This window comes from Dreissena polymorpha, chromosome 3 (assembly GCF_020536995.1).
Source record: "Dreissena polymorpha isolate Duluth1 chromosome 3, UMN_Dpol_1.0, whole genome shotgun sequence".
Classification (NCBI taxonomy): Eukaryota; Metazoa; Mollusca; class Bivalvia; order Myida; family Dreissenidae; genus Dreissena; species Dreissena polymorpha.
Window position 1 is genome coordinate 146,212,622 of NC_068357.1, and position 20,894 is coordinate 146,233,515.

A 20,894-nucleotide genomic window follows, 5' to 3' on the forward strand; every position below is an offset into this window, starting at 1 on the left:
CCGTCTTTAAACCCTTTTAATCTCTAAAGAACAGATTAATTTGACCATAATTAACAGAATTAACAAAATTATTTTAACTAATGCAAGCTAGAATTAATATGTGACTACTTGCTATACAATCAGTACCATTCGAAAATGGATCGTATTTAATTGTGGTTCCTTCTTTGAACTTATGTTGACGGCCGACTTTTAGAATAGCTAGTGCCAGTAATAAATGTATTTCTTTAAATTCACATGTTGTTTTTTTAAGATATGAAAGATGCAAATGTGTCTTACTTATATTGTTTTCTGGTATTTAATCTATCTTATATATATGTGACTACGTGCTAATTTTTGGAGAAATGAAAGATTCAAATGTGTCTTATATATATTTTATCCATGTATCATGTGTATTCAGTTTTCATTCGAAAATATATCTTATTTCTTAATTTCCACCATCACACTTTATTAGCGCAGCGCCGACTCAGTAAATTAATTAATGTAATAAAAAAAAGTGCAACGGTGAGGTGGATCAATTGTTAGTGCACACCACTTCAGCAATAAATGAAAGTTATTTTGGCTGTAAATCCGATATTTCCAATACAGTAGCCATGTTCCTGTGTATTGAGATGATAAGATCACCACAGCAGGTTGCTAATACACAGTGTAGACTGAAATGAAAACAGTTATTTTGGCTGTAAATCCAATTCCAGTACAGTAGCCATGTTCCTGTGTATTGAACTGATAAGATCACCACAGCAGGTTGCTAATACACCGTGTAGACTTCCACTGTTTTATTATAGTAATTGTTATTTACCTGCTTGGAATAAATGGTGTATTCATTCGGGTCTGATGGTGTATTGTAAAATATATAATTCTGATAAGAAACAGTAGCACACAACAGGAATTTGGTTGATAAAAATAACTGATGTATTTATTGAAAGTGAAATTTGCCCAGAATAGTTGTATAAAATTTTTCGTCTAGCGGCCAAGTGCATTAATCCCGATCGCTGTTGGGTATTTTACTGTTTAGTAACACCTTAATACCATCATTTTTAAACTGATAACGGAAATAAAGAAATATCTTTTTTTTGGTAAGTATACGTGCTTGAATTAATGTTACATCTTTCATTGGAGATACATTGCGGCAGAGTTCTAGTTCGCAGCGTAATCAAGCTCCGTGTAATCGGTATCCTACAATAAATAAGTTTTTAATTATGTTTAATTTAATTCGCAACATTGCTTATCTCAACGTTCAATGGCCCGCGCACTTCACAAAATTTTAAAACATCATTATTGTTAAGTGTACATGCTTGATATATTCATAAAATAGCAGTTTTTTAAAAACAATCGGACTTTAACCTTTAATTTGATGCAAATGAACAGAAGAACTGATGTATTTATTTAACGTGAATAACATTTTGAACTAAAAATGTTTTGAATTAATGTTAATGCAAAAATAAATCTATAACATTATACCGCTGTTGGGTATTTTACTGTTAGTAACGCTCGATTGGTCATTGTCGGCTCGGGTAAAACTTACATGTACCCCGGGTACTCTTAAGTAACTCATACTCATGTTGATGCAGTTTTTCTTAACAGAAGTTTGTTTAAGATAATCGTTAGCGCGTTTTACGACATCGGATTTTGGGCGGGAAATACAACTGGGGTACAGTCTAATATCGACCGGGTACATGTAGGTAGTACCCGAGCCGACAATGACCAATCGAGCGTTAGTAAGCCATTAATACATACATTTTTAAAATGTGAACGGAAATAGGGAAATATAGTTTTTTGAGAAGTTTACGCGCTTGATTAAATGTTAGCTGTAGAAATTTAGTCAACTCTTCGGGACACCCTCTTTTTACAGACTTCGGGCCGCATTACAGTCAAAAAAGAAAAATGCATTGATAAATGCTGCTAAGTCCGAAAGGAAACTATTAGATGCGTATAATGTGGGATTACAGCAGACTGATGTTACGTTCCCGTCTTCAGACGCGGACAAGATGGCGATCAATATTCTGCACAAATTTCACCCTGCAATGATAGGGCATTACACACCTATAAAAACAATCGGTGACGGCAACTGTCTGTTTAGATCTATTTCAAAATGTTTGAATGGTAGTGAAGAGCAACATATTTTGTTGAGATTGTTATCTGCACTTGAACTTATTGAAAACGAAAGTTACTACAAATCTGATCAGTTCCTCGCCGATGACAGAATACTTAAGGCGGAATATTCAAATTTGTTGCATGATGTTATAGGTCTATACACTTGGTCAGTCGTCGAGCTAATCTTTGTGGTAAGCGCAGTAATCAAAAAATGCATTAAGTCGTACTATCCGCCTCAGCCATTCTCGGACTATACGTCCGAAGTCTTAACACGGCGTGTTGTGGGTAGGGGATGTAAAGACATGTCATCTGATATAACAATAATGTGGTCTCAAATGTCTCGCTCGGAGATAATCAGACTAGAACCTAACCATTTTGTGCCATTGATTCCTGCAAACAAAATTTTAGTAAATGATGTTTCGCCACTCAGTGATGATATTAAAGTTACAAAGGTAGAAACATGTTCAATTCCTGCTAATGCAACTTTTGTGGTAATTGATGGTGACGACTCCGATTATGACCACTCGGAAACTGTTGAAAGGTCTTTTGAAAACTCATTATCTGAGAGCAGTGATGCAAATCAGAATGATGAACTGACAAATGACCAAGCAACGGCTTCTGAGGCAGACAAAACTGTAACATTGTTTAGTGGGAAATTAAACCCCATTTCTATCATATTGACGCGTGTGCGCAGCGGGTAATCAGATTGCGCGCTGCGTGTATTAAGACTATCGCACCTTCAATCGGATGCTATTTAATTAACACCCCGCTGATAAGATAACAGTATTAACACCTTCGATCAGTTGTGTTGTAATTAAAACTCACTGATAGTTTACCTGTGCATTCCGTTGATATTTATATCTGAAAATAAATGAAACACGATTTAAATGCCCCGTCGTATAGATTTCTTTACAAATCTTAATGATAATCATACCTGGTTTTTTATCATTGTTCACATTTGTTATTATAATCATGATCTTGAATTTTATAACTTTTGTACCTTCTTTGCATATGTCTATGTAACATAGTTGTATCTTTGTTTATTTTGTTTAATCTATCTTTTATTCGAACTTTACTACCTTCTTTGCATATGTATATGTAACATAGTTGTATGTATAGTTTATCCATTTTTATGCTATGTTTTTTATATTATGTACCACTTATTAGTTAGTATGTACCATATATTTATATACACATTGCGTCCCATATGCCGGTGTATGTCCTGGATTTTTTTTTACATATCATTACTTTCTATAATCATAATCTGATTTGAACTTGAGGGTAACATAATCATTGACAGACAAGCTTATCTTAAGCTGTGCAGTTTTATTTCATTACAAACAGCTGCAAATATTTAATTTCTTGTTTATACAAATGGGACTATTTCCGTTTTTTTTTTATTTCTTGCATAAATTTTCGGGAATATTTCGGCCTTTTTTTTCAAAATTTGGCTCTTACAAGAGGTGGCCTCCACGTGGCAAGAGCTGGGCAACATATTCATTATGTTGGCAAACTACCTCATGTATATATGAGTCGTGTTCTGGGAAGAAAAAGGAGCTTAATGCATTTTCGTAAAATGTCATCCCAGATTAGCCTACGCAGTCCGCACAGGCTAATCAGGGACGACACTTTCCGCTTTTATGGTATTTTTAGTTTCAAGGAAGTCACTTTTGGGCATTAATACCTCATAATAAACACAAGGTAGTATAAATATGCATGCAATATAACCATTTATAACTAATTTAAACCGTTTACACACAATAGGAACGCAAATATTATATATATATAGCGAGAAATTGAGTGCTTTTCGGTCTTCACATGAAGTGCTTTTCGGTCGGTATATTGCCGATATTTATAAAATTTCGGGCATTTATACCTCGTTATAAACCCAAGGTAGTATAAATATGCATGAAATATAACCATTTATAACTAATTCAATCCGTTTACTACCAATAGAAACGCAAATATTCATATATATAGCGAGAAATTGAGTGCTTTTCGATCTTCACATGAAGTGCTTTTCGGTCGGTATATTGCCGATATTTATCCAATTTCGGGCATTAATACCTCATAATAAACACAAGGTAGTATAAATACATGAAATATAACCATTTATAACTAATTTAAACCGTTTACACACAATAGAAACGCAAATATTCATATATATAGCGAGAAATTGAGTGCTTTTCGGTCTTCACATGAAGTGCTTTTCGGTCGGTATATTGCCGATATTTATCCAATTTTGGGGCTTAATACCTCATAATAAACACAAGGTAGTATAAATATGCATGAAATATAACCATTTATAACTAATTTAAACTGTTTACACACAATAGAAATGCAAATATTCATATATATAGCGAGAAATTGAGTGCTTTTCGGTTTCCACATGAAGTGCTTTTTGGTGGGTAATTGCCGATATTTACCATTTTGGGCACAATGTAGTATAAACATACAATCATATAACCATTTATTACTAATTAAACTAGTTAACATACACTAAAAACGATATATTGCATATATATAGAGAGAAATTGAGTGCTTTTCGGTGCTTTTAGGTGCTTTTTGGTTATTGTATGGACCCCTAAATATGGTATATTTGCACTATATTTTACAAGTTTTAATGTTTATTTCGGTCTTATTACCAATTTATTGACTAAACAAGAGCCCTTTATACATGTTTTACGTTACTGTAACCAGTGTTTTTGCCAACCAGTGAGTGCTCATGCGCAGAAAATCCCAAATGTAAGCAATAACATTTAACTGGTCTATTTAACACCTTTTAACCACAAGAAGTGCAGTGATTAGTGAAAGCATGCCTGTGCACGATCTGTAGGAAGGAAACATTATTGACGGGTAAGTATTAGTTTATACGCATGCAGTATGGCATGTTAATGTAAATAACGCTTTTTCCAAAATTAATATATCATACGAAAACTTGGATAGATAAATACCTAACAAACCATTAGTTTGTTTACAAATAAAATAAGCTTCTTCACTTGTCGGTAAGCAGACGCTTTTCAAGCACCTCATCAAAATGTTAACGGACCAGGAAAGATCGGTCATAAGTCAAATCGGGTGTAATTTAATCTAAATAATATAAAAATAACATAAAAGAATGCTGTACGTTAAGAAAGTATGCTTAATTGTAGATATCGTTTTCAATATATCAAATGAATTATTGTATTGTGTTTTTGAGCTATGCAAAAGTGATTTCACTTTATGTCCTAAATGATTTAAGATTATTGATACATTTTTACTAAGATTTTTTTACTGGCATATATGCAGTATATTGGTTGTACATTACTAAATCAATTCACCTTCAGAAGCTCTTAAAGTTATTGTTATCTTTCTGACATCCGCAAATCTTCTATATTCAAGATTGACTTCCGGGAGAACAACGTTGACCTATTAATGGAAACCGATAAACTTACAAAAAAACACGTTAGGGATCTTATGTGTCATTAATTCATGGTAGGTGAAATATCAAATATGGTTACAATTTCACTAGATCACTGACATATTATAGTTTTCAATTGTAAAAAACAACAACAAAACAAAACTCAATGAGAGGGTCATAAATTAAATGCAAACCAAATTTTGTAATGGATGCATGAGCCTTTTTGAGGTGGGGATTGTGAAAAAGACAGTCATTCCATAACTATTATATCTAATGTGTGTGGATATTAAATGTATATGGAGAGCTATTCCCACTTTAAGCAAAATTAAAAACGTCAACATGTGTTCATTTTAAATGCTTAAAACATGTCTTAAAAAAGCTTATACATATTAAGAATCGCTCCAATCACATAGATTGTGAAGTGATGTACTTATAAAGCATTTGTATTGGCCCAGCATCCCAGCATCTTGATGCAGGAGGATGTAGTTATTGTCCGATCTGCTCGTTCTTCTTTCCAAGCATTAGGTAAATTGTACCATTTCATCCTAAACAAGCAGCGTTTCAACATTCTCTCTCTACAGGGCAATCTTTATCACAAAACATTGACTACTGACGAACGGTTTGTGACCGATGCATATTTTATATATTCGTCTTTAACCAAAAGCGCCGGTAAAAACTTAACACATTGTTGATGCTTATCACCGTATTGTTTGACCATTAATTTTTATCATCCTTTCTGGGACCTTGCCATTGACTGTGTTTGGATTTTTTATATAATTCAAACGAGCTATTTCTTCATTCACATGATTTGACCATTTAGTCTTGCCATTCTTTCCTTATCTCATTCAGAAGACTGTGCTATGAAACTTTTTCCATGGCAACCTTGTTATTTGGCATTTTCTAAATTAGAAAGACGCTGTTGATTGAAATAACTTTTGTAAATTCTTCTTATTTTTTACATTTGAGTCACTGGAGTTATACACTCTCCATAAATTGTGTTCTTTAGATTAAGTTAGACTTATTTTATAAACTAAATTTTTGAAGCAACTTTTAAACTAACAGTAACTAATATTTATATCAGTTTTTTTGACAGATTGTGAACTTCTTTTTACATTCATTAAGGTATTTGCTGTACTTGTTCAATTTTTATGATGCATAGATTCTTTAGACTAAAGTTAGTTATTTTCATTAAAGCTGTTTTGGTTTTCACTTATAGATTAATTCTTTGAGTGTATTCAGGCGTTTCTGACTGGACGCCTTTAGCTAATTGAATTACAACCAGTCAGTGGTGTTATCCGGACTGGAAATAAGCGTTCTTTAATTAGACTCGATAAATATTTCCGTATTACATAAGTGCTCACAAAGTTACATAACTAAAAACTGTCCCGTGACTGGTTCACTTGCGTTTGCGAACAGGACCGCACTACCACAGTTGTTTTTAGTGAAACATTGTGAATACTTTTAGTCACATTTTTAGTTTAATCTGAATGACACTGGCTGATATTCACACATGGTGACAATCTTTATGAGCATAATATTTTTTGCTCATGGTGAACTTTTGTGATCACCTTTTTTCAATTGTATGTCTTCTGTTGTGCATCATGATTATTTGCCTTGTTACCACTGTTGAGGCCAAATTTATTGTTGGATCTTCATGAAAATTTTTCAAAAGATTTGTCCCAATATCTTGGACGAGTTCAAAAATGGTTCCAGTCTGTGGAAAAACATTTCCGCCATGGGCCATTTGTTGTTCATTCTTCATGAAACTTGGTTAGAACATTTGTTCTATTGATATCTTGGGCTGCAAAGTACAGGTCATTTCTTTTTATCTCAGGTGAGCGACTTTGCGCCTTTCAGGACCTCTTGTTTAATTTAAATAGTTTTTTTATATCATGAACCTAAACTAATAATTATTCTATTTTCCAAATATGAAAGCAAATGATACTAATTTTCATAATGTAATACTTAATCAAAAAAATCCTACCAAATCTGGTAGGATTTTAATGTGATGGCAGTGATTGTATGTGAGAGAATGGAAAGACAAGGAGATTTATTTTATTTTTGACCGCATTGCCTTGTGGTCATTTTCCCACCAACCGTTTTGTTATTACCTCAAAAATTTGACTGGTTGAATACTGTTATTGCTCTATGTGCATTTTTATTTTCATGAAGCACGCCTGTTCTACATTTAGTTTGTATTTTTATTTCGTAACATAAATAAAAATTCTTTAGAAATATAAAATATACAACATTTTATACTAACTCGCGTTTTTATATAAGAATTCTGCACATAAATTATAAATTAAAATAAACCATCAACATAAATTCGTGACGTCATCGATTGGTCAATGGAGGAGTTCCTGTCGACTGTCAAACTGATTATTTAACCAAATTTAGGTAATAAGTCATACAAATTTGATTATAATATTGTATGTTTGAAGATTTCTTAGTTGATGTGACATTGTTTTTTTAATTCTCATTGCCCAAACGTATTGTAAGTGTCTTGTTTTGTAAATGGCTCGCAATTTAATGGTCTTTTTGAGGCTCAACTGTCATGACTGTAAACATGGTTAATTTTCGTGTGTCTTTTGGAAATCTACTCCAATGTAATACATCGCAGTGTGTAAATGTAAAACCATTGGAGTAAGTGTGTGGTTTGGACACTCTCCTTACTAAGGTGACCCTGTTGCTGGCGCATGTGAGTGCGGTTAGTGTTCAACATACTGCCTTACTCAGTGACTGACTTTACTGGATAGGAGTTTAGGACTGTTTTCCTCCCACTACTCTCCCTTTGCACAAATCACACAAAATTGAAATTTTATTTTTCAAAAATGATAAGTACTTGGAAATTGCAGTTATAATTTATAACTCTCTATTTATGATCGAATCTGAGACCTCAAGGTTCCAAATCAGGCAGACACTCTGAATCCCACGTTGGGCTCCTATGTAACCATACATGCCATACGTCCCGGATTGTCCGGGACAGTCCCGGAAATGAAGAACTTGTCCCGCTGTCCCGGAAATCTGTCAAATGTCCCGGAATTTACAAAATCCATATATACATGTACCTTATCTTATGCTTAACTGCACCTCGAATCTGTGTATATCTGCAGCTTCTCCATGACAATGCCTACCCGAATAGGCAGACGTGCAGACTACGCTACGTGTCAAAATTGATCAATTAACAGGGGTCCTGTTATCATATCAATTGTCTCACGTTCGCGGTAAAATCGAAAAGGCGGCATTGTATAATGTAGTTGTTAATGGACTTTACTCTACTACGTCATTATTTCCCGCTGCGTAAGGGCAAAGGATAGTTTTTCACACATCTGAAGTCCAACATCGCTGAGTAAAAAAAAAAAAGCAGTTTATGTTCGCACGTTTAACCGACAAAGAAGTATACCGGTACTGTTTTGTTGTATTTGTTTTATTGTGATTGGTTGTATGTATTGTGAATTGATTTGAGTTGACGATCTAACGGTACTGTAGTGTTGTATTTTGTATTATATAAATGTTATAAATGAATAAAGACGTATCAACAACTACGCGTTACACACCGGTCTTAATAACAATAACGCAGTGACGTCACCATCTATGTTTAGAACGCTTACACTGAAAACACGTGGCTTGTATCAAGTAACAGAAGTAGTAATGTTTAATTTGACGTTAAAAGATCAAGTGTATTTCGGATAGGTTTTCGAACTTTTGCAATTAACGATGCGAAACAAAAAAACGTACCAAAATGCATATGTCTATTAACATCGCTACATTTTATACATGTCCCGGAAAATCGGCAAAAGTCCCGGACAATTTAATTCAATGTCCCGGAATTGGTCTGAAAAATTATGGCATGTATGCATTATGTAACCCAGCCTGAAAAATACCCGACCAACAAAGCGATCGAACCCGGTGCCAAATCAGGCAGACACTTAACTGCGTCGCTATAAAAGCTAGCTCATATAGCAAGGCAGTATAAGTGCTCCTTATACCCAACCCTGCTACACACACACACCCTCCAATTGTGAAATTGTTCCACGAATTTCCTATTGCCATGACATCTGTGGGATGTCTGACACTCATGGTGGGTTTTTAAGTTGGGCGCCAATGTAACCCAGCCAGAAAAATCCCCAACTACCATAGGGATTACACCTGTGACCTTTGGGTTTCAAATTAGGCAGTCACTCTACCACGTTGCTATAAAAGGTAGCTCATATAAGTTCTCCTTATACCGAACCCTGCTACATCAGTGCTCACTAGTGCTGCAACAATACGCCAAAAACCGTATTGCAATATATTGTCAGTTCAAAAACCCGTATTGCAATATATCACAATATATTGCTAACTTGTACCAAAATTATAACTTGCCAATTACCCGATAATCCCGTATATTCCAGTTTTAAAGCAAATTTTGGTAAATATTTACTATATACCGGTAAATGTGCTCAAGAATAACAAGAAACACAAACATTCGCAAATTTTATTAAGTATCAAATACATTTTGGCATTTGTTACTATTTAAAGATGTGATGAAATAACGTCCGACCCGGGTGTTTTTTTCCACTGAACACGCGTAATTCACCTGACGTGATGTTCCCATTTTTATACAACACAAAATACACCCATACTTTCCATGCGACGTTCTACATGTCTGTATAATTTTTGCGCGCTTTTTATTGAGACAAAGGATAAAGCAATTTTTTATTTGACGCTATAATTTTTTATTGTTGCATTAGCATTAAAATTTTGAAGCGTATTTCAAAAATTTGGATTACAAATTTAATAATGCTCAATTCAAAATCGAACGAAACATTTACAGCTGTGAGCAATTAATTCAACGAAAATCTGTTCAAAAGCATCGAACGAATGCTCCGATGTAACAACGTTACTCCATATAATATACTTTTCAGAATGCTATTTTTACGAAAAAAAATATTTACACTTCTTTGTTTTGTTTACCTTGTTATCATTATTTCGGATGGCTTTTCTGGACGAAATGTGAATGATTTTTTGTAAAATTTTCGTACCGGTATGATGAAAATCGTATCGCAATACAAAATGCGGATTCCGTATTGCGATATATATCGATATACCGGTATATTGTTGCAGCATTAGTGCTCACGCTGCTGCCAGACATTATCGCCAATGGCGATTATTTTATCCAACTGGCTATTATTTCTTAAAATTGTCTAGAAAAAATGGCGATTATTTTATCCTCCTTCATCAAAAAACAAATTGCCTCTAAATGTTGACCGGCGAATGCGAAACGCCTGCAAATCGTGCCATCAAGCAGGAAAAATCGATAAAGAGATTACCTGTGTACACACTCGACCCTGTGTATTGTCATACACGCGTCAATAACTTTTGCGACATTGTGGTCTAGAGCGTTTATCTCAATCAGTGTCCGACAGCAGTGATATATTTCTGAAAAAAACGTTTTTAATCTCCCCGTGCTATACCAATTATCTGTAACTGTTAGATCTTTGTTAATTTTTTGCCAATTATTATTTAATCGTCATGAAATCGCCGCCTATATTGTCGGTTGGTTTTGTTTTTCACGCCGTTTTTTCTGCAATTAGATTACGTTGAACATTGCTTGATGAAATAATTATTTAATCACCATCAACTAATTATCCCCGTAATTACCGCTGTTTGTCGTCTGCTTTAAAATAATGATGACAATTTTTAACCAGGTAACCTGGTTTTCCCAATTCAAAGGGACCTGGCATATGCCATGGCCAGCTAATTTTAACGAAACACGTGTTTGGAATTTCACTGAGGTGGTGTATTTTAACTCACGCGCTGTAACGTTAATTGATGTAAACATGATTGGCATTGCGAAAGTGTTATTTTTGGAATAAATCATTTACAATTGATATTGGCCTCTGCCTACAATATTGCGACCAATGGCAAACGTCGTATTAAGAGATAAAGAAGTCGAACTATATGCACATTTGAGATTATGCATATTAATATTGTATATTATGCATATTTCATGTGCAAAACGCGTACAATTTTTCGGATTACTGTTTTCGGATACTGTATTTTTTTCATCGATTATGATTTATTTTCGAAGTTCATAATAGCAAAAATAGAATGACGAATACACATGCGGTGATACGAAAGGTGTGGTTTATAATATTTCGAGTTGTATTCATAAAAATTTGCAATTGGAAAAACTATAAAAATAGTATAATTACATGTGTAGTAAGGGCTCTGGGTGGGTTGGGGCCTCTACCCTTAATTCTTATGTGTATGTAACTGTAGCTGAGATCTGGTTTGTTAAGTCACACCCACAACATTGATTGTATTCTTTATTGTAAAGCCATGATAATATTTTATAAGAAAATGACACACTGATATGCTTGTTTTTAAGTATATATATATATATATATATATTATAACTTAAATCCAATAGATATACATTTAATAATACATAGATAAAATGAGATTCATTGTTTTTTCTTTCTTTTTGCCTTCAGTACCGTTTTGCGGAAAAGTCCGCATATGTTTTGGCTATTATTTTTTTAAGGAAAAAAATTGTGGCTATTATTTTCTGAAGGCCAGAGTGAGCACTGCTACATTTTATACCAACTTTCCAAATTAACATTCAGTGCCTTCCCCAGGAATTTTTTCAGGCGCCCCGGGGCCGATCGGGGGTGGGTTCAGGAGGGGTGTCCCCTCGCGACGTTTTTTTTAAAATTTAACGTGTCAATTCACGTTCTGTGGTGCGTTATAACTCAAAGAAAAACAGCGTCAAAAGACGTCATTTGGTGCGCTATGACTCTTCAAAAAAAAAACCAGTCATTTAAAAATATTTTTTTTAATTTTGTTTAATTGTTTTAAAACTTTTCCGCACAGATAGTAAAATCCCGACTCGAACGATTCCCCAATACATCCGTTTCAACCCGACTCTATTACTGTATACTTACTATTTTTCAAGTTTCTATTTATTACCCGATAATCCCGTTTATTCCGTTTTTATCAATCTCTTTCTGGTAAATATTTACACTAAAAGCTTTCAGTTATTTCTTTAACACAAACCTTGCCATTTTTTAAGTGACTATTTATAGATTTGATGAAATATTGCCTCTGAATATGCGTCAATCCCCTGACCTGTTGTGGGCTTGTTAAAACGCTCAATACACCCATTTGTATGCAATAGATGCGACGTTGTACATGCTGCATAATTTTCGCGCTCTTTTTAATTGAGAAAAAGATTCGACACAAAATAAATTTGCACTGCTATTTTGAAGCAAAAATATTTAACGTTGCGGTAACATTTACATTCGGAAGTGTGTTTCGGATTAAAAACGCATTAACATCGACTTACGGAAATGGGTTTCGGATTACAAATTTAATTATTCCCATTGGAGATTTCAACAAATATTAACCGTTGCGTTATAATTCAACGATAATTTGTTTAAACACTTTACGAGTCGAATAAATGTTTTGACGGAATTATGCATGAAATTCACGTTGTCCACGAGGATCACGGCCGGTTGCCATCATCAGTCTTCTAACTATCGATTATCGGACGAAACATTTGCAAGTGTGCGTAATTAATTCAACGAAAATTTGTTAAAGCGCATTATGTGTCGAATAAATGTCAGAAAAACGAGGTGAATCAGTTCTATAAATGGACATGTTGAAATATACATGTACTGGAATTAAATAAATTGTTATCACATAATTGTAACCGGGAGTCATTTGCACAACTTACTCGCTATAATAATTAATTGTTTACCACTTGCAATTAATTTCTTATTATTAATTATGAGTCATAGGTAACACTTGTTTACAGTAAAAAGGTGTGATGATGATGCCCGAAACCGTCTTTAATGTTCTGTACTGTACTAATTACCGGTTTTATATTACTCAAATGGTACAACTTCTTGCTAATCAAGCTGCGATAAACTCTTACTTCATGCCTGACGTCAACAAAAATAATGGTCGATAGTTAACCCCGCCCTCATAAGCATTCGCGTAACCGATTGGACGATGAACTTCACAGTTTGACGACTGGAAAGTTACCAGATACATCCTTGTCAGCATTTAAATGACCGTGTAATGTGGCTAGAATAATCGATACGCGCGTCATGCTATTCTCATTTCAGTGGATTATCCATTACTCCGTGTGGTGTTTATGGCGATTACTTGTGAAAGTAGGTACCGAGTGCTCTTTTAAAACAGGGAATATTGATACACTGATAGGGAAACCTTGATTTTTTTGGACAATCTACACTTTCTTTTACTGAAGAATACACTGATCGGAAAATTTCAGGAGCCCCGGGGACTCTGATTTCGAAATTCAAGCGCCCCGGTAACGGGCGCTTAAATGGCCTGGGGAAGACCCTGACATTTTAGAGGTTCATGAGGGCAGTGGGACTGGAGGGGGGAGCAGGGTTATCTGCCCTTCCTTGAGGCCTATCTGGAGCACTTAATACTATAAATGCTCCAATGACACTATTGTTATCCTCAGATAAAAAAGTGTAATTTGGATCTTCACAACTTTTGAAAATCTCATCGAAAGATTCTAAACAAAAGTACACATAGCTTTTCATTATAAAAATTGTTTTGTTAATTATTTAGACTAGTTTCCCTGTGAACATTTAATCAATTTGATAAAACTTTAAATATATAATGATGTGATCAGATAAAAGCATGGTATTGTTCCAAGTGGGCGGCAGGGTGCTGCTCCCCTCTGTTTAGGCTTAGCTGGAGCTCTGTATTTTAAGACCATAAACATAAGATTTAAATGTTCTACTTTATATTCATTATTGTCTTCCATATTTTAGTCAAACCAAAAGATCTTTTCCATGCATATACAGCAAATCAGTCTGTTGATATCTTCCTCATACTCATTTAAATGCGCAAAAACAAACTACATTAAAAATGCTTAATTAATTATCATTAACTATCATCAATGAAACTTTTTAAAAGTTCTTTGTTTTAAAATCAGGAAACAGCAATTTTTGGTTTTATTATAATCCCCTGCCACATTTATAAATCAATTATGGTGAAAGCTCGTCAAGACAATGTTTACTTTGAAAATATTTAGACAAATTGACAAGTTGTCTAAAAATTAGATCACAGGGCCTTATAATTAGTGCCCATTATAGCTCTCTTGTTACATGTACTAGTATATGGTTATGTTTTGAAAATTGACTTTTAAGAAACTCAATGTTGTGGAATCTAAAGAAATTAAGAAAAGCACACAAAATCTCTAACCTAATTTTGTAAGAAGTTTATTTCATTTGCAGTCATAAAAATGTATCATTTCTATTACTGGTATTGCCAATTTTTCTGTATTCAATCATGAATCAGGCTATGTAACAGATGTCGATGTAGCATTTGCTGTGATAATGAAGCATAATGACTCCTTACATGGAGTTATTTCTGAATCAATTGGAATGTTACAATTTACTGGTAATGCAGGTAATAGAGATGTAAGTTTATAGCCACATACTTGTTTGTTTCTATATAATGTGAATCTGTTGTGCCTTATTTTTATCCCCCCCACATTGGATGGCATAAAACAGCGGGACTGTCTTTCTGTCTGTCAGGCATTCCGTTTGGGGAGTTTTTTCATAAAAGCTTTCAGATATTTACCTGTTTTTGGGTACATGTATGCATGCATGACTTACGGATCAAATTCGGGGAACATTAATTTTTGGACTTATTTTTTTCTCTAGAATAACAGTTTTCTGTACTTTTTTCCTAAACACTTGCAGATATTTACCTGTCAATATTTGATGTGCGTGTCTACTACCTACATGACTTATAGATCAAGTTTGAATTTAGTTCATGTCATGATTTTGACAAAGTTACGGGGTTTTTACTTCTTGAAATAACAGTTTTTCCGGATTTTTTTCCCATATCGCTTTCAGATACTGACCTAACTTTTTACCCCGGTAGGGTGGCATATAGCAGTTGAACTGTCCGTCAGTCGGTATGTCAGTTTGTCTGTCTGTGCGGAAAAAAACTTAAACGTTGGCCATAACTTTTGCATTATTGACGATAGCAACTTGATATTTGGCATGCATGTGTATCTCATGAAGCTGCACATTTTGAGTGGTGGAAGTTCAAGGTCAAGGTCATCCTTCAAGGTCAAAGGTAAAAAAAATAATAAAAAAATATTTCAAAGTGTCGCAGTAGGGGGCATTGTGTTTCTGACGAACACATTTCTGACAAACACATCTCTTGTTTATCTTTTTTTGTGTTACTCAACCTACATGACTAACAGCCATGCTGCTTTAAAATGCAGTTAGGCAGCACTGCATTTCGCAAACATTGCTCTTCTGTTATCTTCAAATTACACCATTATGTATTCATTACCTGAACAGAATAGTGTCTATTAGAAATCAACATTTTGAAGTGTGTTTTCTAATTCATAATTATTTTAACTTAGATCTCCATATGTAGAGTTTAATGTAAATAAAAAACTTAAGCAAATTTGGTGTATACATGTAATTATATTTTAAAAACAAAAACATACCAAACTATAAAATAAACTTTTTTGTACAATGTTACGTTTGCCAATGTTATGTTTTTAAAAGTGTTTGAGGCATATGGCAATGAATTTAAATTCATTTTGCTTTGAATTAACAATGGTAAACCACTGTAAGACCACTTGTCATCATCATCATTCACTTGACTGGTCTGGCAGATGGGGGAAATGAGGGACGACAATACAGAAATCCACCTCCAGACAGGTCAGTTGTTGGCTGCTGAGAGTAATTTATCCATTGTCCAGCCAGCTTTTCTTTTAACGGCCTCAATGGCAACCTCCCTCTAGCGTGTCCTAGAGCACAGTCCTGCACAGAGAGTTAAGACTGGTGACGTGTCCAAATCAAGCCAGCTTTCATCGTTTGATGGTGGATAGTAGAGCAGTGCTCCAGCTAGGATTTGAAAAGGGCAGGGGGGGCTTTTTTGTCAAAAGGGCACTTTGGACGCGCAGTATTTTGTCAAAAGGGCACTTTCGAGCGCGCTGGTGTTTCTGGAATGCTTCCTCTAGCATGTTAATTTATATGTTATTAATAATTGTTAGAATATAGTATTCCCATTATTATTAAACAATTCAAATATAATGTCTACAATGAGGAATAAATTAATTACAATAATTACAATGTATTGTAATAAGAGATTTATTAATTATCATATGTTTTTTTTTTAAGGGCAGGTGGGGGGGGGGGCTAGGAAGGGCAGGGGGGAAGTTCAGGAGGGCAGGGCGGAAGTTCCGGAGGGCAGGGCAAGGTGCCCTTCAACTTAGGCGTAGCTGGAGCTCTGGTAGAGGCTCTTGTAGTCTGACAAGTGTTGCAGTCATGTTCAAGACATACTTGTGTGTCTTGTGCTCTATTTAGGAGGAGTTGAGAAGAAGACATTGAAACTTGTGTTCACAGGCCTGCATCCTGTGTTCAGTGTGCGAGTGAAGTATCCTGGTCTTGCAGTACATGTAGGATGGAGAATATGAGGCACTTGTAGAGTCTTCCCAATCTGAAGACTTCACAATGTCAATTTTTCAAGTTTCATTTTTTTTTCAAGCTTATTTTTAGCTCCACTGGCCAGAGGCCAGCGGGGCTTATGTCATGGTCCTGTGTCCGTCGTGCGTGCGTCAGTGCGTGCGTGCGTTAACTTTTCCTTAAAACATCTTCTTCTCCTAAACTACTGGTCCAATTCTGATCAAATTTCTCAGGAATGTTCCTGGGGTGAACTTCTTTCAAATTTGTTCAAATTATGCCCCTGGGGTCAAATTTGACCCTGCCCCGGGGGTCACAAAATTGAACATATGCTTATATAAGGACTATTTTGTGAAAACTTTCAAATTTTCTTGTCCATTACCATTGGGCCTAGGGCTATCAAATTTGGTATGTAGAGACATCTAATAGTCCTCTACCAAATTTCTTCAAATTATGCCCCTGGGGTCAAATTTGACCCAGCCACGGGGTCACAAAATTGAACATATGCTTATATAAGGCATATTGTGTGAAAACTTTCAAATTTTTTTGTCCATAACCATTGGGCCTAGGGCTAATAAATTTGGTATGTAGAGACATCTAATAGTTCTCTACCAAGTTTCTTCAAATTATGCCCCTAGGGTCAAATTTGACCCATCCCGGGGGGTCACAAAATTGAACATATGCTTATATAGGGTCTATTTTGTGAAAACTTTACAAATCGTTTTGTCCATAACCATTGGGCCTAGAGCTACCAAACTTGGTATGTAGTGACATCTTATAGTCCTCTACCAAGGTTTTTCAAATTATGCCCCTGGGGTCAAGTTTGACCCTGCCCGAGGGTCACAAAATTGAACATATGCTTATATAAGGCCTATTTTGTGAAAACTTTAAAAAATCTACTTGTCCATAACTGTATGGCATAGGGCTACCAAATTTGGTATGAAGTGACATGTAATAGATTTCTTCTTAGTTTGTTCAAATTATGCCCCTGGGGTCAAATCTGAAACTGCCCCGGGGTCACAAAATTGAATATATGCTTATAAAGGTCTTATTTTTTGAAAACTTAAAAAAAATTCTTGTCCATTAACATTGGGCATAGGGCTACACAATTTGGTTTGTAGTGACATCTTATAGTCCTCTACCAAGTTTGTTCAAATTATATCCCTGGGGTCAAGTTTGACACTGCCCCGAGGGTCACAAAATTGAACGTATGCTTATATAAGGCCTATTGTGGGAAAACTTTCAAAATTCTCTTGTCTGTAACGGTATGGCATAGGGCTACCAATGTTGGTATGTAGTGATATCTTATAGTTCTCTACCAAGTTTGTTCAAATTATGCCCCTGGGGTCAAATTTGAAACTGCCCCGGGGGATCACAAAATTGAACATATGCTTATATAAGGCCTTTTTTGTGAAAACTTCAAAAATCTACTTGTCCATAACCATTGGGTCTAGGGCTACCAAATTTGGTGTGTAGTGACATCTTATAGTCCTCTACCAAGTTTGTTCAAACTATGCCCCTGGCGTCAAATTTGACCTTGCCCTGGGGGTCACAAAATTGAACATACGCTTATATGGAGTCTATTTTGTGAAAAATTTAAAAATCTCCTGTCCATAACCATTAGGCCTAGGGCTACACAATTTGGTATGTAGTGACATTGTATAGTCCTCCACTTAGTTTGTTCAAATTATGCCCCAGGAGTCAAATTTGACCCTGCCCTGGGGGCCACACAATCGATTATATGCTTTTATAGTGCCTATTTTGTGAAAACTTTAAAAATCTTCTTGTCCTTAACCATAAGGCATAGGGCTACCAAATTTGGTACTGTGAAACCATTATATATCGTCAGGCATTAATTTCCGTATATTTCGTCGGTCGACCGATTGACGAATTCAAGATCCTAACGAACAATTATGTCCCATATTTGAACAAATTAAGACTGAATTACCAAAGGAGTGAGGCACTAAAATCCAACGTAATCCAGGCATACATACTTCGTCTGTTACGTAGTCAAGATAAATCTGGTTTTGACACAAAAGGGTGTAGATTACACAGTATGCTTAACTGACACGTGACATTGCTCTAAAACGCGAAAGCAGTACTGCTGTATCGACTGCGTTGACTTCGTTAAGGTAGAATTGTAATGATAAGCGCTAATTGTTAACAACTTTATTACCCATTGTGTGTATTGTGTTTTTCAGTGTTGTTGCAGAAGATTATACCCCCTCCACGCACCGGATTAGATCCGGATCAAAGACAATAAACAAAATTAAAAGATGGTGATGTATATACTTACCGTATACATTCTCCGCATTGATTACAAATAAATACAGAACATTTTGATTTGTGTTTGGTTGTTTGCGTTTAACTACAATACAGGTGTAAACATAGCTTGTGCTTCGATTTATGGGCTATCGATCTTTTTAATCATTGACATCTTTAGTTAGTTATAGGAAGTTTTACAATACATGTTTCAAATAATTGTTACTTGTAACAATTGAAAACGTAACAGGTAAAGAGAAATTGGCAATCATGACAATTAGTTCCATCCAAACGTAGGGAATTTTTTTTCAAAAATTCACTTTTATTTTTGCGCGATTTCCAGGAAAATCCCAGAAAGCATGTGTTTCGAATGACTGAGTATGACGCAATTAAACATTGCTTTGCATCCTATTGCATTCAATCTAATTTAAACTCACTCGTCCATTGGTTGTTACAATTAAATCTGAACTTTGCCCTATGAAACCGCTGTCCCATAATGCACTGTTAATTTTACACTTCCGAAAATTATTGTACTTAAAGTGATCAAATATTTACGATGCAAAACACTTGAAACTTTATTCAAAACTGACCAAACAGTTTGCTAACACTAATTTTAACCAATAATCTTTGCACCTTCTCTAATTTGCGCCGATAAAGGTAAGATTGTTATTAGTTTGGCCATGATACTAAATGAATAGGACCAATTGGCAAAAACTCGTTAACGGTTATTCTGTCCCACTAATCCGCTAATCATAATAAAGATACACTAATGTGGGCAAATTACTGATCACCTGATAACAAAAGACTAGTATATTGACATGTGACAAACAGGCCCCACCTCCTGCAAGTGACTCTCAAGTGTCCTCCCTCTTTCCCCACTACGATTTTTCGCAACCGCGATATATTTCGGACAAACAAATCGCATATTGACTGAAGCATTTTTTTCTCGTAAGATCGGTGGTCGGGCTAGTAAAACTGTGGGTTAGCTTGTCCGACTGGTTGACATAAAAAATCTATACTGATTCATATAACTATAACTAACCGAAAACCTTTTTTTCTTTATGTGTAAAATAACTCTCGTATCCGTTATTTACATTAGAACAAAACCAGCTTATATAAATAAACGCGGAGCATTCACATGATTCATCGCTATTTTTAGATGCGAAGGAGAGCTTCCCGCAGAAATTGCTTGTTTCCATTGGTCAAGTTGTCATGAATATTAATGATTTTCTGCATTGTCTAAGAACTTTACATCATGTTTTTACGACTTCTGTGGAAAATCGGTATCATCAATGTAAACATTTTGGTGTAGCAGACGAGAGAATGTAATTTAAAGAATGGCTTTATTCAAGATTGGATTTTTGTCCGACAAATAAGTTAATAAAGAAGAATCTGACGGTAAAACTGACACAGATTATGATGGAAAAGGAGCCTTGGAGCTGTGGTTGCATGGAGCACAGCGGTCAAGGAGGCCAGAATTTGATGACGTCGAATAAATGTCACCTGCTGTACAGACATCATTTGTTTTAACTGGTGATAAACAGTGAAATTATAACAAACAATTTATGTTGTTAAATAGTTTATTTTATTTTTTACTCTGTGCATCAAAATAACTTTCTTGTGTTCACTAATTATTTACTGATAAAACCTGATTAAACAGTGACACGACACAATTGTGTTTATTT

The 20,894-nt window shown here is 35.0% G+C and overlaps 1 protein-coding gene across 3 annotated transcripts in view; it reads left to right on the forward strand.

Moving 5' to 3' along the window:
• Positions 1-7,733: 7,733 nt before the first annotated feature.
• LOC127871859 (synaptosomal-associated protein 25-like) overlaps positions 7,734-20,894 on the forward strand; it is a 100,560-nt gene continuing 87,399 nt past the window's right edge. For all 3 annotated transcript variants that reach the window (XM_052415120.1, XM_052415118.1, XM_052415117.1), the window contains exon 1: positions 7,734-7,888. The gene's annotated coding sequence lies outside the window, so the exon portion shown is untranslated. The remainder of the gene's footprint in view (positions 7,889-20,894) is intronic.